This window comes from Eulemur rufifrons, chromosome 8 (assembly GCF_041146395.1).
Source record: "Eulemur rufifrons isolate Redbay chromosome 8, OSU_ERuf_1, whole genome shotgun sequence".
NCBI lineage: Eukaryota > Metazoa > Chordata > Mammalia > Primates > Lemuridae > Eulemur > Eulemur rufifrons.
In genome coordinates this window covers 8,158,005-8,184,918 of record NC_090990.1, presented here as the reverse complement: position 1 = coordinate 8,184,918, position 26,914 = coordinate 8,158,005, and the positions used below count along the sequence as shown (strand labels likewise).

Below are 26,914 nucleotides of genomic sequence, written 5' to 3'. Positions count from 1 at the left end.
CACACACAGATCTCCACTGTCGGTGACCCCTGATGGCACCCCCACCACCCATTCTCTGGGCACATCACACCACATGCTTCCTACCTGCTTCCATAAGTTGGCACTGCTGACCAAAGACGTGGGAGAATGTGACCGGGCCTGTGGCAGAACCAGATGTCGCCAGCGTGGATTCCATGGCTCTCTTGGGGTCTTTGGTGTTGGTCATATGGAAGTGTCCAGACCCCTAGAGTGTCCCAGCAAAGGACATGGTCACTTGGTCACTGGCTCAGGAACTGTAGATCTGAGGCTACTTGTTACTTTCAAGAAAATGTCCCCGTCCCCAGAGTTTATAGTGTGTCTTCCTCTTACCACCCTTTTCCTTGCAGTTTTTCTGAAACACCAGTGAAGTAAAAACTGAAATCCTATAGGGCTTCACTGCAGGAGTTCTGAGCAGAAGAAAAATCTAAGTTCTAAGTTTCCCTCTCCCGACCCCCACCAGGAGTTGTTTCCTCTTGTCCTGGAAGGGTGACTGGGACTGGGCCCCCAGTCTACATCCCTGGGGTCACCTGGAAGGGGCAGAGCACCGGGAGCTGCTCAGCCGCGGCCGCGTTCCAGCGCCAGCTGCAGGCGAAGCGCTACCCGGGCTCGGCCGCGTCTCCTTCCCGCGGAGCAGCGCAGGGAGCGAGGCCGCCGGGGGCCCTCCGGGATTCTGGCCTCGCAGGCGCCGCCCGGCTCCCGCAGCGCCCACCCTGGGCTCCGGGGTCCCCTCGTCCCCACGCGATCGCCGCGGTCCCGGGTCCCGCGCGTCCCGCCGCAGCCAGGGGGAGAGAGCGAGGTGCGCACGGCGCGGACTCTCTACGCTCCGGACCCACCGGGGTCCTTGGCTCATCCTTCGCTAGATGCCTGCGCCTTCCGCTCCTCGCTGGGCGGTGGGGGGCCGACGGGATCACGGTCACCGAGCCCCTGCTCCGACCTGCTACAGCGGCCCCAGCCCGCCCCAGCCCGCTCCGACACCCCTTTTCCGTGATGCAAAAGGGCCTTTACTTGGAGATATTCTGGAAGCAGAGGGAAGTGCTAACTCAGCCCAGCAGGCTCCAGGGCTGCTGTAACCTCTTCATGCCCAAAGCCAAGGAAGTGCCAGGCACAGGAGACCAGACTGCTGAGGGTAAAACCCAAAGACCAAGAAGGGAAAAGGAGAAAAATGCTATCCATCCCCATGGCCCTTCTGTGACACACAGTCTGGGTGCTTCATCTTAGCCAACCCAGCCCTATTCTGGGTGAAGAATGATCTACCCCCTGCTCCAAACTCAAAGGGACAGTTTCTCTGGAAAAGGGGGAGGGGGAGTTCCCGTCACATGATTACAATGGCTATTTGGGTGGGTGTTGTGTCTTTATTTTGCTATTCTGTCTGCTAATTGTGAAAGTGCTGACTCTAGAGACGCTGCATCATCTCAGGCCAGTATTGGGGCTATTTTCTTTGGGGATTCAGCAGCGACATTGGCAGGACATTGGTAATCCCATTAGGCAGCACAAGTGCCAGGAGCCGTGTACCCACATGGTCAGCAAAGCAGCGGCAGTGAAAGCACCCAGGCCTGATTCCTCAGGAGGACTTCGGTTTAAAAAGCCATTGCCTCTTCTGTATTTAAGATAAAGAAGGTAACATTCCAACTGATCTGTGGGCCAGAAAGGCTCTCAAACAGAGCCCTTTTCATTAGAGCTCTTGGCCCACAAAGAAGTACAGCTCAGGGGTGTTCTGAGGGTTATTTGGGATGAGTGAGCAAGGCAGAGAAGCCTTGAAACACCTCCAAGAGCTCAAATAAAGTCTGATGTTGTGTTGATGTTTAAGACCATTCTCTCCGGCAACTGGGATCTATGACGAACAAGAGCTAGGGTCAGGAGAAGACCAGATCTCTTGTTAACTGTAGAAACCCCATGCAGGAAGGGAGATGGATCGGCTTCTCGAGTTCGAATGGAAATGCAAGTTATAATGCAATCAACGCGCTATATCAGCCACCACTAACAATACACAAGGTAAACCTTTATATGCTAATTCAACATGCAGATGTCTTCTGTTTGGCAAACTATGTTTCCCTCCCTTCTGCATACACCCAGTCCATTGCTTCTCACTGCTAAATGGTGTTTCATATATTAAATTTACCACATTTTACTCCATCTGCTCCCTCAGCACCAAACGACCAAGGTGTTGCCTGTGCTCTGCCTCTATAAACAACACAGTGATGACGTCATCCAGCATCAGGGGCATCAAGAAACATACCGTGTAAATCAGGACACTCAGAGTGAGTGGAGGCACTCTGCATAATTACACCAGGATAAGGGGCATAAACTAGGAGAGATGGATCTGCACAAGAATTTCCCTGGGAATTACTCAAAGATAAATGCAAATTTGATTTCATTAAATGCTTCCAAGCACTACTCCAGAACAGCCTTGCTGGTGTGTACGCCCACTAGTGCTGCCCGTGGTTGCCAGAGAGAATGGTCTGTGATGTCCCACAATTGCAGGATTCGGAGAAGAGCGTCTTCCATGACAAGGATAGGGATGCTCAATCACTTGACTACCTTAAACCATCAACACAAAGCCAGATTGAATTTGAACTCTTGGAAGACCTGTTCACAAGCCACCCAGTCCATGGGTTTCCCTTATGGCGCCTGCACTGACTGAGGCACCACTGTCATTGTTTATTGTATTTCCACATACGTGGGTCTGTTCTTGCGCTCTCTATCTTGTCTCACTGATGCAGGGTAGAGAGCGGTCAACGTTAACATTTTAAATGTCTTAGCCAACATTTTAAGAAGTCTGGATTTCAAATTTTTCAAAACAAGTCAGATTGGATAGCGTGGAGCCTGCATGTCTCATACTATAATCAACTGGAGCAGCAGTTATCCCCTTTATAGGGGGCACATGCCACCGTGTTACACCAAGCTTGGGCTGCGTTTGTTTACAACACAGCCCATTCCTTACAGAGACGTGTTCAGGTACTGAAAACTCCTCCAGAGATAAAGGTCAAAAGAAAACCACACTAGAGAAGTCACTGACTGATGTATTGGACTCTTGTTATATCTGCGCTAATAAAGATCGTTCATTCAATACCTATTTGATACCTATCCCTATGCTGACCACAGGTAGACAGAATAGTGATGCGGCATAGAAAGTGAAGGAGGGGAGTAGGAAGAGACAGAGAAGCAACACATCATCTATTAATAGCTACCTATTACCCGCCTATCTATGATAAACCCAAAAAATGATTAACCACACAAGCAGAAAAACCTACTGCACTGTGAATTATGACCATGAAAGTCTTGTCATTCCAACATAGGTGACAGCTAGAGCCTTCCAGTAAAGCTTTAAGGAGGGCGTATTAGACCTGGGTCTAAGAAGAGACTTGGGTTTGCTTTAGTGGAAAGAAGAGTTTTGGGTTGGGGGAGGGGATTGGGGCACAAGCAAGTCACAAGGGCAAGGCTAACTTAAATGCTGTGTTATACGGAAAAGGTTTTAAAAGGCTGCTTAGAGCTCTTTAGATAAGAAAGGATGTAAATTTGCTCTGGTCCAAATCAATGGTCATACCTTTACTTTTAATATCCCGTATACTTTAAAGTGACTTGTCCCAAAGGGCTACCTTAACTTTGCTCAGACTCATATTCTCACGGAAGTTAAGAGCTGATTCGACAGGTCAAGTGAGACTCAGCAAATATATTAACTGTTGTCACCCACCGTTCCCAAAAGGTACAGAGTACCACAGCCAGGTGTTATAGACAGAGAGAAGCAAAGTGAAGGGCAATTTAAAAAAAAAAAACAAAAAAAAAACATGGCACTGACCTTGGAGTGGCTTGTTTTATGATGCTTCATTTCTCATAGCAAAAGACCCTAAGTGGAGGCTGCTACATGACATGAGCCACGCTAGGAGCTCCACAGATAATAACATGCCCCCTTCCCAGATGAGGAAGCCCAGGCTTAGGAAAATTCATGTACTTCGTCCAAGATTACACAGCCAGAAAATTATACAGCCATGAGTAGGTAATCTACAAGATAAATGGGCCTACCGGTTCTCTGCTTTGAAACTAGCTACTACCTATTTCATTGAGAAGTCATACTATTGACTCGTATTTCACAAAGCTTTCCATATAGACTCAAGGTTCCCAGCAAGTCTTAATAAATCTCTATTTTAAAAATATGTTTAAGTAGCTTCATTAAGATATAATTCACATGCCATACAATTCACCCATTTAAAGTGCACAATTCAATGGTTTTTAGTGTATGCACAGATATGTCAATCATCAACACATCCAATGTTAGAATATTTTCACCACCTCAAAAGAAGCGAGTACACTTAGCTATCACCCCCTACTTCACTATACCCTCTTAACCCTAAGCAATCACTAATCTACTTCTCTATCTATTAATTTCCCTATTATGGACTTTTATATGAACAGAATCATGTAATATGTGGATTTTTATGTCTGGCTTCTTTCACTTGGCACAATGTTTTCAAGGTTCATCCAACTTGTAACATATATCAGTATTTCTTTTTATGACTGAATACTATTCCATTGTATGGATATACCCCATTTTGTTTATCCATTCAGCTGCTGATGAACATTTGGGTTTTTCATCATGAATAATGTGCTATACACGTTTGTGTACAATTTTTTGATATGGGCATTTGCTTTTATTTCTCTTGGGTGTGTATATATACACCTTGGAGTGGGATTGCTGGGTCATATGGTAACTCTGTAATCATTTGAGGAATTGCAAAACTGTTTCCCAGTGGCCTCACCATTTTACATTCCACCCACTGTAAATCAGGGTTCCAGTTTCTTCATATCCTCACCAATGCAATAGTGTTTTGATGCAGTGCTAAGCACTAAGTTATTCTAGTGACTTTAAAGGTGGCAGAGGCTAAAATTATAATTGGCTTAAAGGGAATTTAATTAAATTTCAAAACAGACTCATTTATAAAGTTAACCCTTTCTTTTGCTAGAGAAATCACTGATCAATAAATCCAAACCAGAAAGAGATAATGTTATCTTTTATTCTGTCACAACAGAATTCATAGAAATAAACATAATGTTTCTCTGGAGAAATTTATGATGTTTCATCATCATAATTATCTTCATCATCCCTAGGTCTTAAATTAGTCCTATAATTTTATAAATCCTATCCAGCACTGAATCAAAAATAACTAGGTATCTATTTTCCTTCCCTCCTGAATAATCCAAGTCAATGCGAAATATTGGGCAAGAGAGGTGGAAATCCATGCCAGAGGAGTGGGTGGCGGAGCCCGATGCTGAGTCAGAACCCCGGTGAGATGAAGGGGACCTGTGAGGTGAGGAGGGAGGGCAGCGAGCCTGTAGGGCCGGAGCCCAGGTGGGGTGAGTGAGGCATTCGCACAAGGAACAGCAGCAGCAGCAGATTGGTTGCACAGGATGGGATTGAGCAAATAAGTAAACATACTGAGGATAATGAGAGCCTGGCTTCTCAGCGTTAGAGACAAGAGAAAGCAAGAATGAAATCTACGGTGTTGAATAGAAATTGTAAATATTGTTGTGAACACATGGTTTTTAATCTATAAACAGGTACATAAATAAATCTAGATTTAGATGTACATGTGTGTACACGTGCGCACATGTGTGTCAGTATATACATACTATTAACATATTCCCTAATTTTGTCCACTGAGAGGGCCTGGGAACAATGACACCCAAGGAGCAATGAGCTCTCCTAGAAATCAAGATCTGGGCTCTAAACACCATTCCTTTATTAAAAGGAAGTATAGCTGATTGATCCAGGGCCGATGCAAGGAAAACACAAGAAGAGCTTGACATCTTGTTTAGTTAGAAAGGAAGGAACTGCTCAAAGATGGATGGAGACATTCCAAAAAGATACAAAAGCCAGTTGGAAGAAACTCCCACTGACCAAATCAAGGATAATTTGAGCATAAAAAAATGATAATAGTGAATTATAACTCATTGAATAGAAATATATACCTCCATATGGATGCCTGGATAAATATATAAATATATTCATAAATAAATACATAGAGAGAGAGATAGAAGAAAAAGTCTTAGAATGCCAACCAAGAAATATAAGAAATGATAGAACTGGAAAATTGACATTTGACAGCCTTTCATAGTTATAATTCAAGCAGGAAATAGCAATAAATGCTAAAACTAGTAGATGAAAGTTTGATGAGAAATTATATACTTACAGCCTCAAACTATGTCTCTACAAGGTCTTTATTAATCTCAAAAAGAGAAAGGAGTGACTTTACAGTGTACAAACCTGGAAGACATCATCATAATCAAAGTTAATTACAAAGTTAGCATCATTAGTACTAGGATAAATCAAAATCACATACTAACCTAATAGGATGCAATAAGAAAAACTTAGCATCACTTCTGTAATATTCCTGACCAAGATTCATTAATTGAATCTAATCATGAAAAAAATTACATAAACCCACACTGAAGAACATTCTACAAAATAACTGTCCCATAATCTTTAAAAGTGGCAGGGTCATCAAAGTTAAGGAAAATCCAAGGAATTGTTCCAAGTCAAAAGCAAATGAAAAGGCAGGGCAGCTAAATGCAACCTGTGATCTGAATTCTTTCAATAAAACTTGAATGGAGCCTTTGAATTAGATAGCAGTGATGGATCAATGTTAATTCCTTGAGTCTGACAGTTGTACTATAGTTAATAGGAGAATGCCTTTGATGTGTGGGAAAGCACACTAAAACATTTGAGAGTCATAGGGCATCATATCTACAACATATGTTTACATGGCTTGGGGGTGCAGAGTTTGTGGCACTATTCCTGCAGTTTTCCTATAGTTTGAGAAAAATAAGAGATGTACAAAGACAACATGGTCAGAAAGCAAGAGAAACAGACAAGAGAAAGAAAACCACCGGCAACCCAAACAACTCCAGTGTCAGACACAGACCACAACAAGATTGCTTCACATGGTCAGGGAAATGGGGCAAGGTAGAGAATTTTGGAAAAGGATTGGAAACTATAAAAATTTGCCAAACTGATATTAGACACAGGTGGAAAGAATTACTGAACCGGAAGATGAGTCAGAAGAGAGTCAGAATGAAGCAACATAAACAACAGGACGAAAAGACAGAGGAAAGAATGTGATATAGAGATTCAGTTAAAAGATCTAACCTAGGTTTATTTGCCATCCCTGAAAACAAGAAGAGAAGCGGGAGAAAAGGAGTAGCAGCAACATCAGGAGAGATACCTGATGATACCTGTGATGGTTAACTGCACGTCAGCTTGACTGCGTTAAGGGATAGCTGGTTATTTCTGAGTCTGTCTGAAAGAGTGTTTCTGGAATAGATTAGCATTTGAGTCAGTAGACTGAGTAGAGAAGATCCACCCTCACCAATGTGGGCAGGCATCTGTTGAGGCCAGAATAGAACAAAAAACAGAGGAAGGCAATCTCTCTTTTTCTTTCTCTCTCTCTCTCCCCTTGAGCTGGGACATTCACTTCTACTCTCTTCGGATATTGGAACTCCTGGTTCTCCAGCCTTCAGACCCCAGGACTCACACCAGCACTCCCTGTCCCGGTTCTCAGGCCGTCAGCCTTGGACTGGGAGTTACATCGGCTATCCTGGGTCACAGGCCTTTGGACTCAGACTGAATTTCAGGCTTCCCTGAGTCTCCAGCTTGCAAACAGTGGATCATGGGACTTCTTGGCTTCCATAATCACATGAGCCAATGCCCACTTCTATTTGTTCTGTTTTTCTGAAGGAAGGGAAGGAGGGAAAGAAAAGAAGGAACGAAGGAAGGAGGGAGGGAGGGAGGGAGGGGAAGGAAGGAAGGAGGGAGGAAGGAGAGAGGGAGGGAGGCAGGAAAGAAGGAGGAAGGGAGGGAGGAAGGAAGGAAAGAAACAAAACAAAATAGAGAAAGAAAGTTGCTATAGTTCTGTTATCATCAAAGTAGATTTTATGATAAAAAAGTTCTAGCAACCAAAAATATTCTTTATAATAGCAAAATGATCAATTCAACAAGCCTCCAAACATGAGGCAAAAAGTGACGAACTATGAGGAAAACTAAATCCACAAGTGAAAAATAGAAAATCTAAACAAAACACAATCTAGAAAAATTGAACATAATTAACATATTGGCCAACGGACGTATACAATGGATTATTTGTACCCAACAATTACAGACTACAAATTCTTTAAAAAAAAAAAAAAAAAAAGAACATTACAAAAATTGTCCCTATGCCAGACCTTACTTCAAGTCTCAAAAAATGTCAAAAGTATAAAAGGAAACTTTCCTAATCTGATAAAGAGTTTGTATTCAAAAGCCTGCGGAAAAGATCATTCACGATGGTGAAATATTGAAAGCTTCCTCTTAAGATCAGGAATGAGACAAAAATGACCACTATCATCACTTCTATGCATCATTATATTGAAAGTAAAAGAAATGAGATTTGAGGTTTGAAATAGAATAACAGAATTTTCACTATTTGCAGTTGACATGATTGTGGTAGAAAATCCAAAAAGCAAAGTCTACAGATAAATTCTTACAATAAATTTGCAAAGTTGCTAGAAATAAGATATATATTAAAAAGTAAATTGTAGTTCAATACACAAAACAGAAAAATAAAATTTTTAAAATATAACAATAGCATCCAAACATATCAAACAATTAGGAATATAATGCAAAACCTTCACGACCACTCTACAGAAAGCTATAAAAGATGGACATAAAGTAAGGAAACCTAAACAAATGAAGAAATGCACCACTGAGTCATGATTCAATGACTCAATGTTATAAAAGTTTCAATTCTCCCAAATTAGTCTACAGATTTAATCAGATCAAAATTTGAACAGATTATCTGTAAAAACTGACCAAGATTATTGTAAAATTTGATTGAAACGATAAAGGGCCAATAGCTCTTGAAAAAGGCCACCAAAAATGAGGACTTGCTCTCCCAGACTATCTAGACAGGTTATTAAGCTTCAGTAATTAAGAGTATGGTATTGGCCTGCAGATATGCAAATAGACCAATATGGAGAATGAAGGGTCCAGAAACTGGCTCACACATGGCATTATGACAAAGCTGTCACTACAGACCACTGAGCATTGATGCTGATGAGATGTTAAATGGTGCTCAATCAACTGGAAATCCATATAGGAGAAGAAAGTGAAATTTGACTCTCACCTCACACCATAGAAAAAAGTCAGTAACAGGTGGATTGTAGATTTGGGATTGAAATCAAAACAAAACTTTTTGACAATGATAGACTATCTCTATGACCCTGATGGAGGTGGGTAGGCAATAACTTCCTAAACAGGACACAAGAAGCACTAGCCATAAAGGAAAAGATTGATAAATGACACATCAAAGTTAAGGACTTCTCCCATTCTGTGGTTTGCCTTTCCACACTCTTACTATTGCCTCTTGATGAAGAAAAGAAATTTGCAACACCTATAACCAAGAAACAATTCATATGTCCATTATAGAAAGAACGCTCTCAAATCAATAAGACTAAAGAACTCAATTAAAACATAGGCAAGAGGCTTGGACAAGTACGCCACAAAAGGAGTATTTACAATGACCAATGTGGTACGATGCTGCCCTGCATTACTCATCAGGAAACGCAAATTAAAACCACAATGAAATTCAAACATACATCCACCATGACAGCCAACATTTGACTGACAATTCCAAGTGTTAGCAAAGGTGTGGAGCAACAGGAATTCTCATATACCATTGTTCAAAGTATAAAGTGGTACAAATATTAACTTTGGACAACTGTCTGCCATAGTATTTTAAAGTTTAGCAACCACCTACTCTCTATGACCTAGCAATTCTACTCCTAGGTATGTAGCAAAAAGAACGCACGCATGTGTGCACCCACATATTACCAGAATGTTCACAGAGGCATCCATTATTCATACCAGCCCCAAACTGAAAACAACGCAAATTCTCATCAACTGCAGAAGAAAATGAAAGAGCATATTCATACCAGGGAACACACGCAATGAAAGTGAGCAAACTACACACAGCGTGGATGATTCTCCAGGCTGCGGGGGACAACCAGACATAAAATACACGTATAACTATGTTTAGTTTTGTCTTTTTGAAGTTCACAGAATCATTGGCCGGAGGGGTCAGGATAGCGGTTACCTTTCGGGAGAGGGGCTGGTGACCAGGACAGAGCTCCGAGCTGCATCTCACAATCTGTGCTCTTGCTGTTGTTGTACTTCAATAAAATTCACTTTTGAACGTCTGAGTGGATACACACCAACTTTTAACAACTCTCACCGTAAAGCAGGACAACTGCGGCACTGTCATTGTGTTACTTCAGATTGTCCAAAACAAACCTGTACAGCTGTAATATTTTAAATAATTAAACACCGAATTGGGGCAATATGTTAGCTTTCACCGAGAAGGTGTTCAATTCCCCATCCACTGTTTCTGGAAAAGGCTTCACATTTGAGGAGCGACCTATTAAATGAAAGTGAGAGCTACTTTATCTTAGTGATGGCTTTGTTTCCCCTTGTTCTACCTAAGCTTTTTCCCCGAGTACAATAAAAAGTCTAAGATCAGATTCTAGGCAGTCTTTCTGCCTGGTTTTTAGAGCAATACCTGGCATGGACATGCCCTCAAACATTAATGGATGGAGGGGCGCAGTCTGAGACTTGGCGAACTGCCTCTCTGCTAGACGTGGGTTTCTCTAAGGAGCTAGTCGGAGCCGCATCATCAACCTTGGGCTTAGTTTTCTCCGTTTTGTGTCACTAGGGATAGCGTGTCATTGTTCGCCCAAACTAGGGCACTGGAAGGTGAAAGGGGTGCTATTAATAACGATGTCAGTACATTAGGCGTAAACCAGGATCCTTCTAGCAAACTGGTTTGGAAGGTTATGAACCAGCCTGGTACTGAGAACTCACTACAGAAACTTCAAAATGTAAAGGGTCCCCCAGGATTCGAGCTGTGCTCTCAACCATGTTATTAAAACAGGGTAATTGTGCACTCTTACTTTCTCCATAACAGCTAATGCTATTAGCTCTGAAATAGAAACCTGTACTAAATGCATCTTTTATGAGACGTAGGGCCTTTTGTACTTTCCCTGCCTTATTTGCTGGGTGCCAAATACCATTTCTGGGCAGAAGACTGCCTGGGGCACACTTTGCCAACACGACAGACCTAACCTTTGTTCCAACTGCCTCTCTTAGGCTCTTCCACATTGATATGTGGGTGGAAATTCCAGGTTGTTAAAGACCAGGAGACCCCAGGTCTCACAGTAGGAGCTTAATAAATATTTGTTCAATGAATCACATGACACAGTGGCCTTCCAGAGACCTCTATTTGCTACGTCGCCTCCAAACATCGACCTTTTGCACCTGCTGCTTCCTCTGCCTAAAATGCTCCTACCCCCTCATCACCAAGTGAATTCCTTCCGGCCTTCGGTTCCCAGTTCTGACATCCTGTCCTCGTGGAAGACGTCTCTGATCGCCCTGGGTAGGTCTGTGTCTGTGTCACACACCCCACAGACCTCCTGGGAGGACTCAGATTCTGATCTGAGATTTGGTGACCTTTGTTTCCTAGGGTCCAGGCATTCCCTTCAGGCACAAAAGGGAAGGGGGCACCAAAAATCTCAGCAGTCAAGATAAATAACTAAATGCAAAACCTTCCATGATAAATGCAAAATAGAAATCTTAAAAAAAAGGCAGGATCACAAGGCAGGGCTTACTCACATACAGGTTGCTGAGTCCTGTCCCCAAGTTGCTGGCCCAGGAGGATTTGCATGTCTAACACGCTCCCAGGGGACGCTGTCGCTGCTGACCCACCTGCTGTAGAGCATGCTCACCACACCTCCCACCCCACCCCACATCAAGGGACAGAAAAGCAATTGTTAATACTTCCATGCCTGGAGAAGCAATGGGCAGAAACAGCATCCACGTCTAAGCAGCTGTTGCACCAAAAGATCAATCAATATATTTGACAGTCTGGTTCCCTGGAGTAGGCTGGATAACGCCCCCACCCCAAAAATGCCCATGTCCTAATACCCAGAAGCTGTGAATATGTCACCTTACATAGCAAAAGGGACATTGCAGATCTCATGACATTAAGGATTTTGAGATGGGGAGACTACCCTGGTCATCGGGGTAGGTCTCACATCATCTCAGGGGTCCTTGTAAGCGTAGGGGCCGTGCAATAGTGGAGGCAGAGCCTGGAGTGATGTGCTCTGAAGATGGAGGAAAGGGCCTCAAGCCGGGGAGAACGGGGAGCCTCTATAACCAGGCCAGGACATCAGCACCATTTCATTTCTGTTATTTCTGCAAACACCTCGGGGCCTCTGCGTGTGCTGCTCTCCTGAGCTGGGATGTTTGTGCCGAGTCCTGTTCAGGGCCCTATACACAAACATCTCCAACAGCAAGGAAAGGAAATGGTGCAGCTCCTAGTAGGACCCGACACAGGACGCCAGAGGTTAACACAGGATGGCTAACCTCTGAGATCTCGCTCGGCAATTCCGGTAGACGACAGGTAACAAATGCCCAACTCACAAGGCTTGGACAGCAAGGGGATTTATCATCACCAAACCAGTCCCAAGGTAGGTGTTATGGATTGAACTGTGTCCCCCTAAAAGTTCACATGTGGAAGTCCTACCTCAGAATGTGACCTTGGAGACAGCTCCTTACAGAGGCAGCCCAGCTAAAACAATGTCACTAGGGTGGGCCCTGAACCAATATGACTGATGTCCTTATTAAAAGGGGACATTTGGACACAGGCACACACAGAAGGAAAACGCTATGTGGAGATGTAGGCAGAGATCAGGGTGGAGCTTTTACAGGCCAAGGGATGCCACAGATTTCCAGAAAACCACCAGAAACTGCTGAGAGGCCTGGGACAGATGGTCTCTCACAGTCCTCAGAAACAGCCACCCCTGCCAACCCACCTTGATCTCAGAACCGCAGCCTCCAGAATTGTGAGACAATGAACGTCTGTTGCTGGAGCCACCTATGTTGTGGCACTTCATTACAGCAGCCCTGGCAGACTAAGAGAGCTGGGCGCTGCAGTGATCCTGAACTCCTCGGGCCAACAGCATGGTCTGGGACCCAGGTCCCCTCCACCACCGTGTGCTGCCGCCCTCAGCAAGTCAGCATCTCCTCATGATCTCAAAATAGCTGCCACGGACCGGCGTGAGAAGGTCCAGGAAAGAAGGGCTATTTCTCCCTCATGCAACTCATCAAGGGAAGAGAAACCCTTTTTAGGAGTTCCCTGAGAAACTGTCCCTCACCTCTCACTGGCCACTAGCGTGGAATGCTAGGAATGGTTCACCCCATACCAGATTTCCCCCGGAGCTGGGTAGAAGGCAGGTGAAGGGTGGACCCAGGGCTGACTTATCCACTGAATGGAGCAGGCACAGGGCCTAGAGCCAACAATATCTTTAGGGCCCCACAGGATGTTTTGTTTCTCCCAATAAGTGAGGTATTAATATAAACATTGAATGTCATGTATATAAATACTAATATAAATTTTTAGTATTTTTATAGAGGAAGGAGCCCCCAAAGGCAAAAGTGCCCAGGACCCATGAAAGTCACAACGCAGCCCTGGGTGGACACCTCTGCCTGCAAAGGAGAGAGGATAAAAGGCTATTGGGTGAGACCAGTTGAGTTTGCTACAACTCAACACACAGAAGGAAGACACAGCCATCAGTGACAGTAGCTCACCATGGCGTGGATTTTCCAAGCATAAATGGGGTAAGGGGTGGTTGTACAGCCAAACAAAATCCTCTCCCATTGCCCAATAATTGATACCCCTTGTGGAAGAGTGAACAACCTCCCCCCCACCTTTTTGGTTTGCAAGTTTCTTGTTGTTATGAACTGAATTGTGTCCCCTCTAAAATTCACATGTTGACACCCTAACCCCCAGTGTGACTATATATGGAGGCAGGATCTTTAAGGGCAGGCCCCTAACCCAGTAGGACTGGTGTCCTCATAAGAAAGGGATATGGTGCACAAAGGAAAAGCCATGGGAGGACACAAAAGGTGGCCCCCTGTGAGCCAGGAAGAAAGGCCCCACCAGAAAGCAACCCTGCCAGCACCTTCACCTTGAACATCCGGCTTCCAGAACTGTGAGAAAATAAATATCTGTTGTTTAAGCCACCCCATCTGTGGCACTCTCTCACAGCAGCTCGAGCAGACTAACATATTCTTCCAGCTCCACCCCCTCATTTTACAGGGGGCAACTATGCCAGGAACTTGTCCAAGTTGAAGCAGAGCTTGGCCTAGAATCTGATCCACCTGGGGTGAAGGGGGGGGGGTCTGCCTACCTCCCACGTGGCCCAGAAGAACACAGTCACTGCAGGTTGGGGCACCACTGAATTCATCACCTGCAGGTGTTAGCTGGGCTTCCTCCCACTCTTAGCCTTATAGCAGGTTTTATTTTTTATCTCTGGGCTGACTCCGCTGCATGTGGACCGTAGTGGTGTGGCCAAGTGCTCCCTAGATGGAAAGGAGGCCCGACTCCTCCACTAGCATGGAAGGAACAACCTCCTAATGACAGAGGGTGAGGGGGGAGGAAACAAACTCATGCGCTTAATCAGAAAAATAGAGTTTGCAGGAGCAGCACTAATTCATCAAAGCGCAGCCAATGCAGAGACGTGGGCTCCACTGCCATCAGCCCAGTGAACACACGGCAGAAGCGATCGAGCACAAGAGGCAAAGAACAATAATTCCTTCCAAGAGCCCCTGGGTGATTGTGGAGTTTTCACACAAATAAAGAGGAACTGATTAATCAAAGATGGTGAACTAAAACTGCTCGCTATCTCCCGGGACACAAACAAGATCCAAACTTGATAGTGCTTTGCGTGCTTTTCCTCCCTTTCCGAGTTTGAGCCCCCTCTTCCGTCAAGATGAAATGCGACACGAGCAGATTTTTAACGAGGCCGCTGCTTGGCCATCTCAGCTTCATTTCTTTTCCTAAATAATCGATAACACGTGGGTCACGGCTGCTATAAACGTCAAGCCACAATTTGTGACTAACACCCGTGCAAATTGGTCCAGGCGGCCCTTGACCGGAGGCCTCCCCCACCGTAGCCAGAAAGGAACAATAAAAATGCTCAAGGCTGTGGTGGCATTTTTCTTCCTATCAGCTCTCAGTGGAGGAGGCTCGAGATTTCATTTAATCCTGCAGACTCCCTGGGAGGGAGGGAGTCACGGCCTGAGGTTTTCCATGATGCTCCGTTGACCTTGGAAAGTTCAAGGACTCCAGGGGGATGGAAAGAGCACAGACACTGATCTTTAAGAGTTCAAGTTCTTGGGCAGAGCGACCTGTCACTCTTAGAGACCAACAGGGAAGAGCTATGATTCTGCAGACAACAGTAATGACCCTGCCTCTGGGTGCTTGCACCTGCAATTCTCTTAGCTTGTAATGTTTCACTTCCTTCTTGCCCCTTCCCTTGGCTAACTGTCCTTGCCATTCTGGTTTCGGCTTCATTGTTTCTTCCTCCAGGAAGTCTTCTTTGATCTCCTGGGCTGGGTTGGGCATTTCCTCTATGTTCCCATAGTTTATAGGACTTATAGACCCTGGTTTTCCCAACAGCACTTACTCCTTCCAGCAACAGAACTCGTATTCTGTGGGAGGTCCCCCTGCAACAGCCTCCCATAGGAGGCTGCCAACCAAGGGTTCTGCCCTCCTCTAGCCAAACGAGTAGACACAGGGCCAAAATTCAGTCAAATTCTCACACCAGGCAACCTGATATTGATCAAGGTGAGGAAAATGGTGAGAACAAATTTGTCTTAAAGGTATAGAGTCCAGAAGAGACTCCTTAGATCCCAGAGGCGCCCACTCCTGCCCTTTCTGAGCCTGGCTGTTCAGCTTCTCCTTCAATCCCATGAACCATTCCATAGCCTCCCAGTGCACAGTCTTTGGCCGAGCTTAGCCAGAATCACCTTCTGTTGCTTATAATTAAAGAATCCTAAGATCCTCTAACGTCCCTCCCATCACTCTAGGTAGTGCCTGCCTAAGAGCAGTGGCTGTCACTCACCTGTGGACCCCCAGTGCCTCGCACAGGGCCTGGTACGTGGCAGCTCCTCACTGGTTTATTGAGTGGAAACTCCCTGTGCTAATCACTAAGTGAGGCTGCTTTGATCTGCTTGTGTCAAGAGCTGTCAAACCGACACGTGCCACGTACTGACAAAGCTGCTCAGGGATGCAAGCGCCTGGAGACAAATGTGACATAGTAGAAACACATCAGGCTCCGAGGCAGGCGCTTGCAGGAAGAGTGCGAACTCATCAAAGCACAGCCAACGCGGCGACATTCGCTCGGGACCCATTGAAAAGCAAGTACATTTTACTGCAAAGAATGTTCCAGAACAATGCAGATAAACATGTATATATAATTCAATTGATCTGGCTTTGTATCCGGCTGCCCTTTTGATCTGCCGTCTGAAAACTGTCCCATCTCCTTTCCTCCCACCTCCCAGATGAGCTTAGGAAGTCATTTGTGTCTGAGAGATTAAACACTGTTCATCTTAGATCAGGCATCAACAACATTTCTCTGCAAAGAGCAGAGAGGAAATATTTCAGGCTTTGCAAGCCACACTGTCTCTGTCTCAACGACTTGGCTTTGCTGTCGCCGTGCAAAAGCAGCCATAGATGACATGTAAGCCAATGAGCATGGCCGTACGGCAACAAAACTTTATTTATGGACATTGAAACTTGAATTGCATACAATTTTCAGGTGTCACAAAGTATTCTTTTGATTTTTTTTTCAGCCATTAAAAAATGTAAAAACCATTCTTGGCTCAAGAGCTGTGGGCCATGTTTGGCTGAGGTTTGCTGGTCCTAATCTAGGTGGCAGTTTAATTGCTCACCTGTGACATACGGTGACCACCATCGGCTGCTCACCCCCCTGCCCACTTGAAGGACCCAGGAAGGAACCTGCGAGGTAAGGAACCTGCAGAGGAAGCACAGAGATGAATCTTGTAGACCAGGCGGGGCAGGGAGTGGTGGTTAAAAGCCATAGAATCAGACCCAGGAGAGAATTCTATCACTCCTGCTTGCTACTTGTGTAGCTTCCCAGCAATTTAGTCAACTTTTCCAAGCCTTGGTTTTCTCTTACGAAAAATGGGCCTGTCCTGCCACATGAGGTTGTGAGGATTCCGTGGTTAATACCCTGTGGAAAGCACCTGTCACAGAGCCTGGCACCCAGCAAGAGCTTAACAGTGGTTGGCTGGTCACACAGGGGAGGAACAGGACATTTCCATGTTTTAAATGTCAACATAGATGTAACTATGAAGAATGTAGGTACGTTTACAGATCATACCTACAGAACAATGTCTGTACAGAATGAGTTTGCCGAACCCTGACATAGATGAAGAATTGTGTTTGATCTCCCAGATAAGAATGATTTCTAAGCTCTTCTGGGAGACAGGAAGGGACAAGACAGTGTCCAGAGGCAGATCATCAGGGCAGCTGGAAGGTACTGAGGTCACCCACCTCCTGCTGACATCCCACTTGGGCAGCAGAAACTCAGCAGGGTTTTCCCCTAATGTCCCTTTTCTTCTCCCTCTCCTTAACTGCTAAGACTTAGCTCTGTATTCAGACTAAGGGGCCCTTAAGTCGTAAACAGTCCCCTTTAAGTTACGTTGTCCCAGTCTCAGTCTGCAACCAGTTCCACAGCCTTCCCTGTCACACTGAGCAGGTGGCCCTCAGCCTTCATGGATGAGTAAGTCAACAAGCTTGGATGACACGGTTGGTTCGTCCAGACAATCCTTAAACAACAGTCAGTAATCTTTAATCTTTTCACTGCCACGAACTCTAACAATTACCTGTGGTGGGGAAATTCCACGTACATGTAAGTGGTGGAAAGTTCTAGAATTATCCACGGGGAGAAAGAGAGTAGGAGGAGAGAGTAGCAGATGAGATCCCAGATCCCTCCTCCCAGAAAGGACTGACTGCCCAGCTGCTGGCTTGGGGCTCTGCAGGGTTGCCTCAGCTGCAGAAGAGGCCCAAGGTCACATCCTTCCTGGGGCCGTCACCCCTAGTGACCAAAAATGGCAGATACATGAAGGCCTGGCCATTCTGGCCCAATGTGAGTACTGCAATGGGCCATTTCGGCTTCCGAGCAAGCCGTGGGGTCAGCCGAGGCATTGCAGTGGACTTCTCCCTCTGTCCAGGCCTGATTCTGCCTCCTCCCCAAGGTGGACGCCAGGAGCAGTCCCTTAAAAACTCCCTTAGCATTAACTGTGGCTCAAGGTCTCCTTCCCAGAGAACCCAGTAGCGACAGCGGAGCGGTTAGGAGCATTATCTCCAAAGTCCAAGTCCCTGGCCGGATCGGGCTGAGCCACTCAGTGTGAAAGTCTGCAACCTTTGCAGGCCTCAACCTCTTACCTAGAAAATACTCAGTTCCTTTTAACAGGGTCTGAATAAAATAAGCATGCAAGGCACCCAATCCAGTGCCAGCCCTGAGAAGCGTAACTCAATAATGCCAGGATTCTAGAAGGAGGTCCATGGCGTCACGCTGCTCCTCCTGGATTTGCCCCTGAAGGAATGAGAAGTCTCAGACAGGCTAGGGTCGAGCAGGAAAGAGGAGTCTAGAACACTACGGGAAATTAGGCCCCATCACCTGAAGCCACAAGGATGTGTGTCCAATGCTCACTGTTTTGTAGTGCATGAGACCTGCTTCCAACCAGGCACAGGACAGTGTGTATTATATTACATAAAAAGGGAGAACCCAGACAGAGCACAGAAAGGTTGGGTGCATATCTGTTTTCCCCAGCCTTGCACAAGGCCAGGCACACGGTGGCACTGGAATTTCTAATGGATGAACAATTAACTGGGGGAAGGGGAAGCAATGGCCAAGATGAATTCATCCAAACACTGGAGCCTCTGGCTCTGTGTCAGGTGTTCAAGGTACAAGGGACACAGCCGTGGACAAGATGATCCATGTCCTCATGGAGCTTAGAGCCTGACAGGGTGGACATAGATTAAACAGGCAATCACAGAACCGTAAGTGCAAGGGACAAGTGCCACGATACCCACAAAGGGTGTGAAGAGATCGACAGGGGCCCCCTACTTAAACTAAGGGTCAGAGAAGTGTTTACATCAAGAAAGGGACACTTAACAAGTACCAACCTGATGGGTAAATCAGCGGGTAATCGGGCAGGAGTGGGGATGGGGAGGACAGGCAGGGCACGTGCTGAGGAAAGGACACGCAAGTGTGTTCTAGCAACAGCTGGAGCACAGCCAGAGGCAGCACGGCGGGAGGCGACACTGGAACAGAAGGCAGCGACCAGACCACTAGAGCCTCACGGGCCCTAAGTCCTGGGGTTTTCTCTTATGCACAATGGGGAGGTTTTGGAAGGGTTTAATCCAAGTCATGTCCTTATTTGAGTTTCAGAGAGATATCCCTGGCTGTAGAAGAGAGGTGGCCACTGCAGGGCAGCTGGGAGAGGTGGGGAAAGTCATTCCAGCCATGGCAGCTCGGGCTGGGATGGTCGGGAAGGACTGGAAAGATGGATGTAGGTGGGAGATGTTTCAGGCTCGGGATAAAGGAGGTGAAGAAAGAATATCAAGAGTGACTTCCAGGCTCACAGAGCGGGCAAATGAGAGGAGGCATGAGTGCTTCAGTGAAGTGGGGATTTTGGAGGGAGGAGCTCAGAGCCTGGGCTAAACAGTGTCCCCTGAAATTCACGTCCACCCAGCACCTGGGAATGCGACCTTATTTGGAAATAGTGTCTTGGCAGATGCAATCAAGTTAAGATGTGGTCACATCTGCCTTCCGTCCACATTAGAATTTGGTGCTAACCCAACTGCTGGTGCCCATACAAGAAGGAAACTGGGACGCAGACACGTGCCGGGGAAAAGCCACGTGAAGATGGCAGCAGAGACTGGAGATACACTGCACAAGCCACGGACACCAAGGATCGCTGCAAGAACAAGGAAGGACAAAGAATGATCCTCCTTGAGAGCCTTCAGGGAAAGCACAGCCCTGCTGGCACCCCTAGAACTGTGATAGATAAATTTTTGTTGCTTTAAGCCCCCTAGCTGATGGTAATTTGTTAGGGCAGTCCTAGGGAAATAATGCAGCCCCTGAATTGCGAATCTGGAAGCAGCTGTTCTCTAGAGTACAAGTCTCAGTGGGGCAGAGGAGCCTCCCCTTCCCCACCTGCAGGCAGCCCTGGCTCTCATTTATCTCTTCAACCCAGATAGGCAGCAGCTGCGGGGTTTTTGTGTGTAAGTAACTCAGGGCCCTGCAACTTCAAGGTCTTCTGCCTGGCCAACCACACGTCTTATTTGCATGGCACCGAGACTCCAGTGATCAGGTAAGGTCCCCTGACGTCACAGAACCCAGTCCAACAGTGGGTGTGCTGGGGGGTGGCATTACAAATAACACAGGGTGGTAAGGGAAGCGCTGGCGGGAAGCTGGGGGCAGGACACCTAGGCCACTCTGCAGGGCCACGAGAAGACCCCCGGGAGAGACAATGGCAGAGAAACTTTCACAGAGTGAAAAAGAGGAGGTGGAAGAGAGGGGTCCTGAGCAGAGTATCCGGTGTGAACAAAGGGTCAAAGATGAGAAGGAGCACAGTGGGCCGGGAAGGGCAGGGTGTGTGGAGCAGGTGGGAACAGAGCAATGAGCTGGGGTCAGAGGGCCACCCAGGCCATGGTGACAGACTCAGACCCTGTGGCGTGATGGGAAGCCCTCTGAGAACCAGCCGTGAACAGGACATGGTCAGACTTGCGTGCTGATGGCTACGTACAAGGCAGATTTGAGTTCTTTTGGCTTAATGCTGATGTGGTCCGCAGGACCCCAGACTCCAGGCGGTCTCACATTAGCTTTCATTGTTTTTGCCTCAGTGCATGAGTCCCAACATTGCTACTTAGCACTTCCCCCCAAATAACCCAAAATACCTCGGAGTCCTGATCACTTAACAGGGTGCCAAATACCAGCTTGAGGGAACTGGGGTCATTAAAGGGAGGGAACTCGCAAATTTTCAGTGTGCCCGTGTCCTCGGCCATTACCAGAACCACCACCGTTCGTAGTGCGATGAATGAAGTCAGCACTTTACCCAGCATAGATTCGACAGAGTCCTCAGTGCAGAATTAGAAGCCAAATAGCTGACTTAGAGGCAACACAAAATTACTATATTTAGGTGTATCTAGAGCCAAAGGATTATATAAAAATAGGCAATTATGTAAAAACAAGTTCAATATTACCCAAATTCATTGAGATCCCATTGTTAAGGCAGTCCTCAGCTCAAAACTGTCTCAGCCAGTTTTGCACTGCTGTAAAGGAAATAGCTGAGGCTGGGTAATTTATAAAGAAAAGAGGTTTATTGGGCTTACAGTGCTGCAGGCTGTACGGGAAGCACGGCGCCAGCATGTGCATCTGGTGAGGGCTTCGGGGAGCTTCCAATTAAGGCAAAAGGTGAAGGAGGAGCAGGTGTGTCATAGGGCAAGACAGGGAGCGAGAGAGGGAGGAGGAGGGGCCGGTCTCTTTTTAACAATCAGATCTCGGGAGAACTGACAGAGCGAGAACTCACTCATTACCTCGGGGAGGGCACCAAGCCATTCAAGCGGGAATCTGCCCCCATGACCCACCCAAACACCTCCCACTAGGCCCCACCGCCAACACTGGGGATCAAATTTCAACATGAGATCTGGAGGGGACAAACATCCAAACCATATTACATATTAAAAGGTTAGTTTTTAATAATTTTGAGATATTGTTCATATGCTACACAAGTCAACCATTTAAAGTGTACAATTCAATGGTTTTTAGTCAATTCAGAGTTATGCAACCATCACCACTGTCTAAAAGGTCATTTTTAAGAAGCTCAGATTCATGACACACATTAGTAGCTCAATCTTTTTGGGTATTATAGACCCCTATTGGTTCCTGAAAATCACAGATTCTCTCCAGAAAGTTAGCACTCATGCTTACTTACAAGAACATTTTACATACAGCTTCAGGGAGTTCAGTGGGCAAAGTGGTTTCGTGTTCATTTTCACATGAAATTTCCTCTCCACCCCCACAATAATGACTCCTCGGAGAAAAGCAGTCAGGCTCGAATGTGCCAAATGCAAATGGACTGGCCACACCAACTCAGTTCATAGGCCCACTTCCAAGCACCGACGGACGCTTTTGCTCAACACTCCCACCTCAGTGCAGTCAGCCAGCTCCTGGGCCAAGAACATGAAAAATGCACTTTGTGGCCAGTCCATGATAAACTGCTCTCGGCAAAAGACATGCAGGTTATTTACTCTCCCTGAACATTATAATCAAACTGATGTGACAAGGACAAATTTGGAGTCTACAATTCAAGATCCCCACACTTCTAAGATGTGCCAATAAACAGAGTTCAGATGGGAACAATGAGACATACTGCAGTTAGGGATCTTTGGGTATAACACCGTGAACTAAAATAAAATCCTAAGAACCCCCCTGACTGAATGAACCCCCTCTCAGCCAAGGGGACTACAGAGAAACCTTAAAACTGAGTTCCCAGCCATGATGGGAGGTCAGACATGCCTCATTATACCCCCTCCCCTGCTAACAGCCATCCGGCTTTTTTCCTTAACGGATATACAGAAACCAATCTCATTATCTACTCCTCCCTATTAGTGGTTTCAGCACTACAACTAACCAGCATTCATTCCTGCTAAGAGACCAACCATGGAGGGTTTTAACCAGTCTACAGAGCATACACAGAGAGGGTTTTTGTGCCCTTGCTTCACCTTTTTTGACACCAGAGGGCTGCCATTTTCTGAACATGAACCCATAAAGGGGCATAAAGCTCAACTGCGCATGCACATTTCTTTCATAAATATTCATGACTTCGCCCATAGCTTGTTAAATATGTATATGTGGCCACCCTGCTCAGCATAAACTCCTGTTCCATTGTCCCTCCCTCGGAACATGTGTTTCTGGCTTCTGGCCAGGGCTCTGCTTCCCAGCCTGTTGGAATGGCCAGTTACAGGCTGCAACCCTTTATGAGAAATAAAGCTCTCCTTTCCAGATTCATGAACCTGGCCATTTTTTTTTTTTTTTTTCCAATTAACAAGACACAGGATTCTGGCTAGTAAATGAAGAGAATTTATTGGAAAGAAATTGGGAATTTGCAGAACCCATATGAAGGTAGGGAAACCTGAAATGGAAATTGTCAATATGGTGGGCTTGCCCCCTTTTGGCTGTCTAGACTCCAAAATCATTGGGCGGCTATATGACCCAGTCTTGGCAAATCCCACCCTCCCCACTGAGACTTTGAATCTGGAGTGAGTGGTAGAGACAAAGGGACAACTAGGAATAATTCCAGGGTAGCTATGGCAGTTAGCTTAATGACGTAGCAGCATGTATTAGCAGATATAAATTTGTTCTGGTGGACTGTTTCCACTAAAATATGATTTTCATGCTTCCTACTTCTTAATGCCCTAGAGCATCTTTGGTCCATGCCCATGTTCTAAGTCTGGTCCTTCAGCCTCCCACCAATTCCTAGTTTCCATATCCTTCCACTAAATTCCTTTTTCTTACTTAAGAAAGCCACAGTCAGTACTGTAGCTTGCAACAAAAACCTGCATTGATTCAAGAACATCTAAGACATCTCCAAGGGCTTGGAAGCAGGACTTCAAAAGCCATGCAAGGCACAACTACCTGATTAGGGAATAACAGCTGAAATGCATGATTGCCAACCATTTTTTTCTGGTGTTGCATCACTCCCTCATAATTCTTTTTTTTTTTTTTAATTATAATTCACTTTAATTAGTGACTATGGAAGTGAAGCCACAGGCTGGTGGGCAGAGAGCCTGGCATGGCAGCTGCGTGACAGCCAGGAGGGAGGGGCGTCCAGGCCAGTGAAGCTGGTGGCCTCAGCAACACAGGCGTGGGAATGGGCCTGGGGACCTGGGAGTCCCATCTGCCTGCCTACTGCGTTTGCTCCGTGCTAGTCTCACTGCCTCCTGTGAACCTGGAGGGCCCCTTCCTCCACCTCTTCCTCCCCTTATCACTGCCATTGCCACGGCCACCATTGCCACCTGCACTATCAGAGGTCTCATCGCTCTGGTCCACTCCGACCCTGTCCCCATTTTACAGATGGGGAAATGGTAGCTCAGACATCTGAGGAACTGGCCCAAGATCACTCCTCTTGGTCTGTCTGTGCCCAGAGCCGTGGTTCTTGTCCCTATGTTTGTGTTTCCCTTGTCCCCGAGTGGGGGTCCTCCTGTTCCGCTCCCTGCAGGGCCTTGTCAGCCTCCCACTCCAGCCCCCGCCTCCTCCCCGAGGATGAGGACTCCCAGCCTCAGCCCGCCTCCCTACAGGGCTCTGGGACTGGCTGGCGCGTGGTCTCCAGGCCCGGCCGAGATCTCCTACCTTGAGAAACAGAGCTCCCTTGGAGGCCAGGGCATCGGAGTCCCGCCTGTCGGGGTAACAGTGAGAGGCCACGTCCATGACGGGGTAGCAGCTGGCAAAGAAGAGGCCGCAGTTGAGATGAAGCTGCAGCAGCCTTGGCAGCCGTAGACCCCAATATCGTACAGGATGTACTCGGTAGCCATGCAGCTGGTCTTTCAACTTGGTGGCCGCCCGCTTGTCTAACACCTCCTGCAGGCACAGGAAGTCCACGTTGGCAGGGAAGAAGGCTGAGACCTCATAGTCAAAGGCCTCGTCCGTCCGGGTGCCACACCTTGCGTGCTGCTGCCTTCTTCACCGCAGAGTCCTAGTACAGGAGCCTGCTGTTGGCACCCAGCTCCCCCTTGCAGCCTTCGGGCCTGGCTCTCACCTTCACCAGGGATTCCCTGGAGGCTGAGGGGCTGCCCAGGCTCCCCGAGTCTCTGTCCCACTGACGGTGGTTGGGTGTCTGGCCCCTCGAGCCCCCACCAGCCCCATTCCTGGCCTGGCTCCCGGGGGCAGGGTCCTCGCCTTCATTCAGGTGGCAGGCCCCCCTTCTCACCACCGCCACTGACGCGCACAGTGCAGGAGTCCTCAAGGCCGCAGCCAGCCAGCTCCCCCGAGGCCAGGCCAGGCCGTTGGCGGCCTCGTCGCCTGTGTGCCGCCTGCCGTCACCCCTGTATTCCACAGAGGCTGTCCTCTTAATGGTCCTGGGGACAGCTGGGGCCACACCGTCTGCACCCTGCGGAGATACCAGGCTGCCAAAGCTGGGGCGCTGATGGAGGTGTTGGTGGGCGAGTGGATTGTAGACTTTGATCTGAGGCCAGGTGCCCCGATCTCCTTGGCCCGTGCTTGGGTGTTAACAAAGGTGGTTGCACCTGGCAAGCCAGTCGCACAGGAGGCGGAGATTGGTGGTGGCCAAGCAGAAGCTTTGGCCGGCCCCTGTGCCCTTCTACTCAGCAAGTAGGGCTGCCCCCCGGCCAGGCCCTGGTCTTTCAGCCGGGAGCAGGCGTTGGGCCGCCGGCGGACTGCAGGGGCGACCAGAAGAAGGACGCCACCAACGCGAAGGGCAGCGCAGCCACCAGGAGGGCCAGGCAGACGCGTGAAGAGGCGGCGCAGAGCAGGTGCAGGCCCCACGGGGCGTCCGTCTGCTGGCGCTTCTCGAAGGCGGTGGGTTTGAAGGAGGCCAGGAGCCCGTCCAGAGGCCGGTCACGTGGGAAGGTGAGGGCCCGGGACACACGGTGCAGGGCGGACAGACGGCTGTGAGGAAAGGGGGTCGCGTCCAAAACCATCGCGGCTCACTGCGGCCCTACTGCATGGTGTCTGCGGCTGTCGCGGGCACTTTCCTGAGGGACTGGGCGAGTTGGGGGGTCAGCCGGAGGAGGGTCACCTCCTGGTGACACGCGACTCTGGAGGGTCAGCGGCGCGAGTGGGCCATGCCGTCACGGGCTCCAGGGGGCCCTCACCTCAGTGGGCCACGCTGGGCCGCCAAGGCCTGCTGGAGAACCTGAGGAGGGGCCACTCGGACCTTGTAGTCCTTCTCTCTGCAGAGCGAAGTCACCCCGGAGTCCAGGCCTGCGCTGGAGGCGCCGCCACACCCTCCAGGACTCCAGGGCGAGGGCGTGGGCGCGGTGGTCCTGCAAAGTACGTGCAGCTGGAGGGCGTGGGGGCGGGGCCTGTGTGCCTGGATGGAGGGGCCGGGGCGAAGAGGGTTAACAGGTGGGGAGGATTCCGTGGGTGGGACGGTGAGCCCTCCAAGTGGACGGTGGGACCCAGGCCGGCGGCGGGCGCTGGGCGGTGTTGAGGTGGGGGTGGGGGGTAGGGAGCAGGGAAGAGGCGAATTCAAAGCTCCAGCCGCAGGGCCTGGGTTTGATCCGATAGGAGAACCAGAGCCTTGTATGTGATCTCTGACTCTCTCATAATTCAAAGTCTCAAATAAGGGCATCTGGCTGGCAGAGCCTGGGTCCCCTGCCTACTCCCAGGCTGTGATAGGATTGTGTAAGGAAGGACAAGCCCCATCAGCAACTAAACAGAGTGCAAACAACTGACTTGACTTGTCCTGATTAAACCACCGCACAGGGGAAGAAGTAAGCCCTCAAACCACCAGCAGATTGTTAGGAAGGGGAAATGGATGCTGAGCTGGCAAAATTGCCAGAGTCTATTACACATAATGAAGGTTCACCCTTTGAAAGACTGTGAGGCTATTATTCTCTCTGTAGTCTCCAAGCTGAGACAGGTTCTATATCCTCCCGGTACCTCTGGACTGAAAATATGTTTCAATAACTACAACACGTAAAAACTGACTTCACATGCAAACAGGAGTGCAGACATCTGTTACATCCTATGCCAGGTTTCCACGGGGCCTGGCTGGAAAACGGAAAACCTGGCAGAAGCAGAATTCCTTAATCCACATTTGTCTCATCTTTTATGTCTCCCAGATCAGAGTCATTCCTTATTCTTCTTTTACTCTCTTCTAACATGAAGTGACACCTTCTTCATAGAGATGACATACGACTTCCTATCACATACCAGGCACTGTGCAAAGCCACCTTTCCCAAAAGCCTTGCATTTC

The 26,914-nt window shown here is 47.6% G+C and overlaps 1 pseudogene; it reads right to left on the bottom strand.

Annotated features, from left to right (window-relative positions):
• Nucleotides 1-573: 573 nt before the first annotated feature.
• Nucleotides 574-25,634, bottom strand: LOC138390246 (sphingomyelin phosphodiesterase 3-like; annotated as a pseudogene).
• Between the last annotated feature and the right edge of the window lie 1,280 nt (nt 25,635-26,914).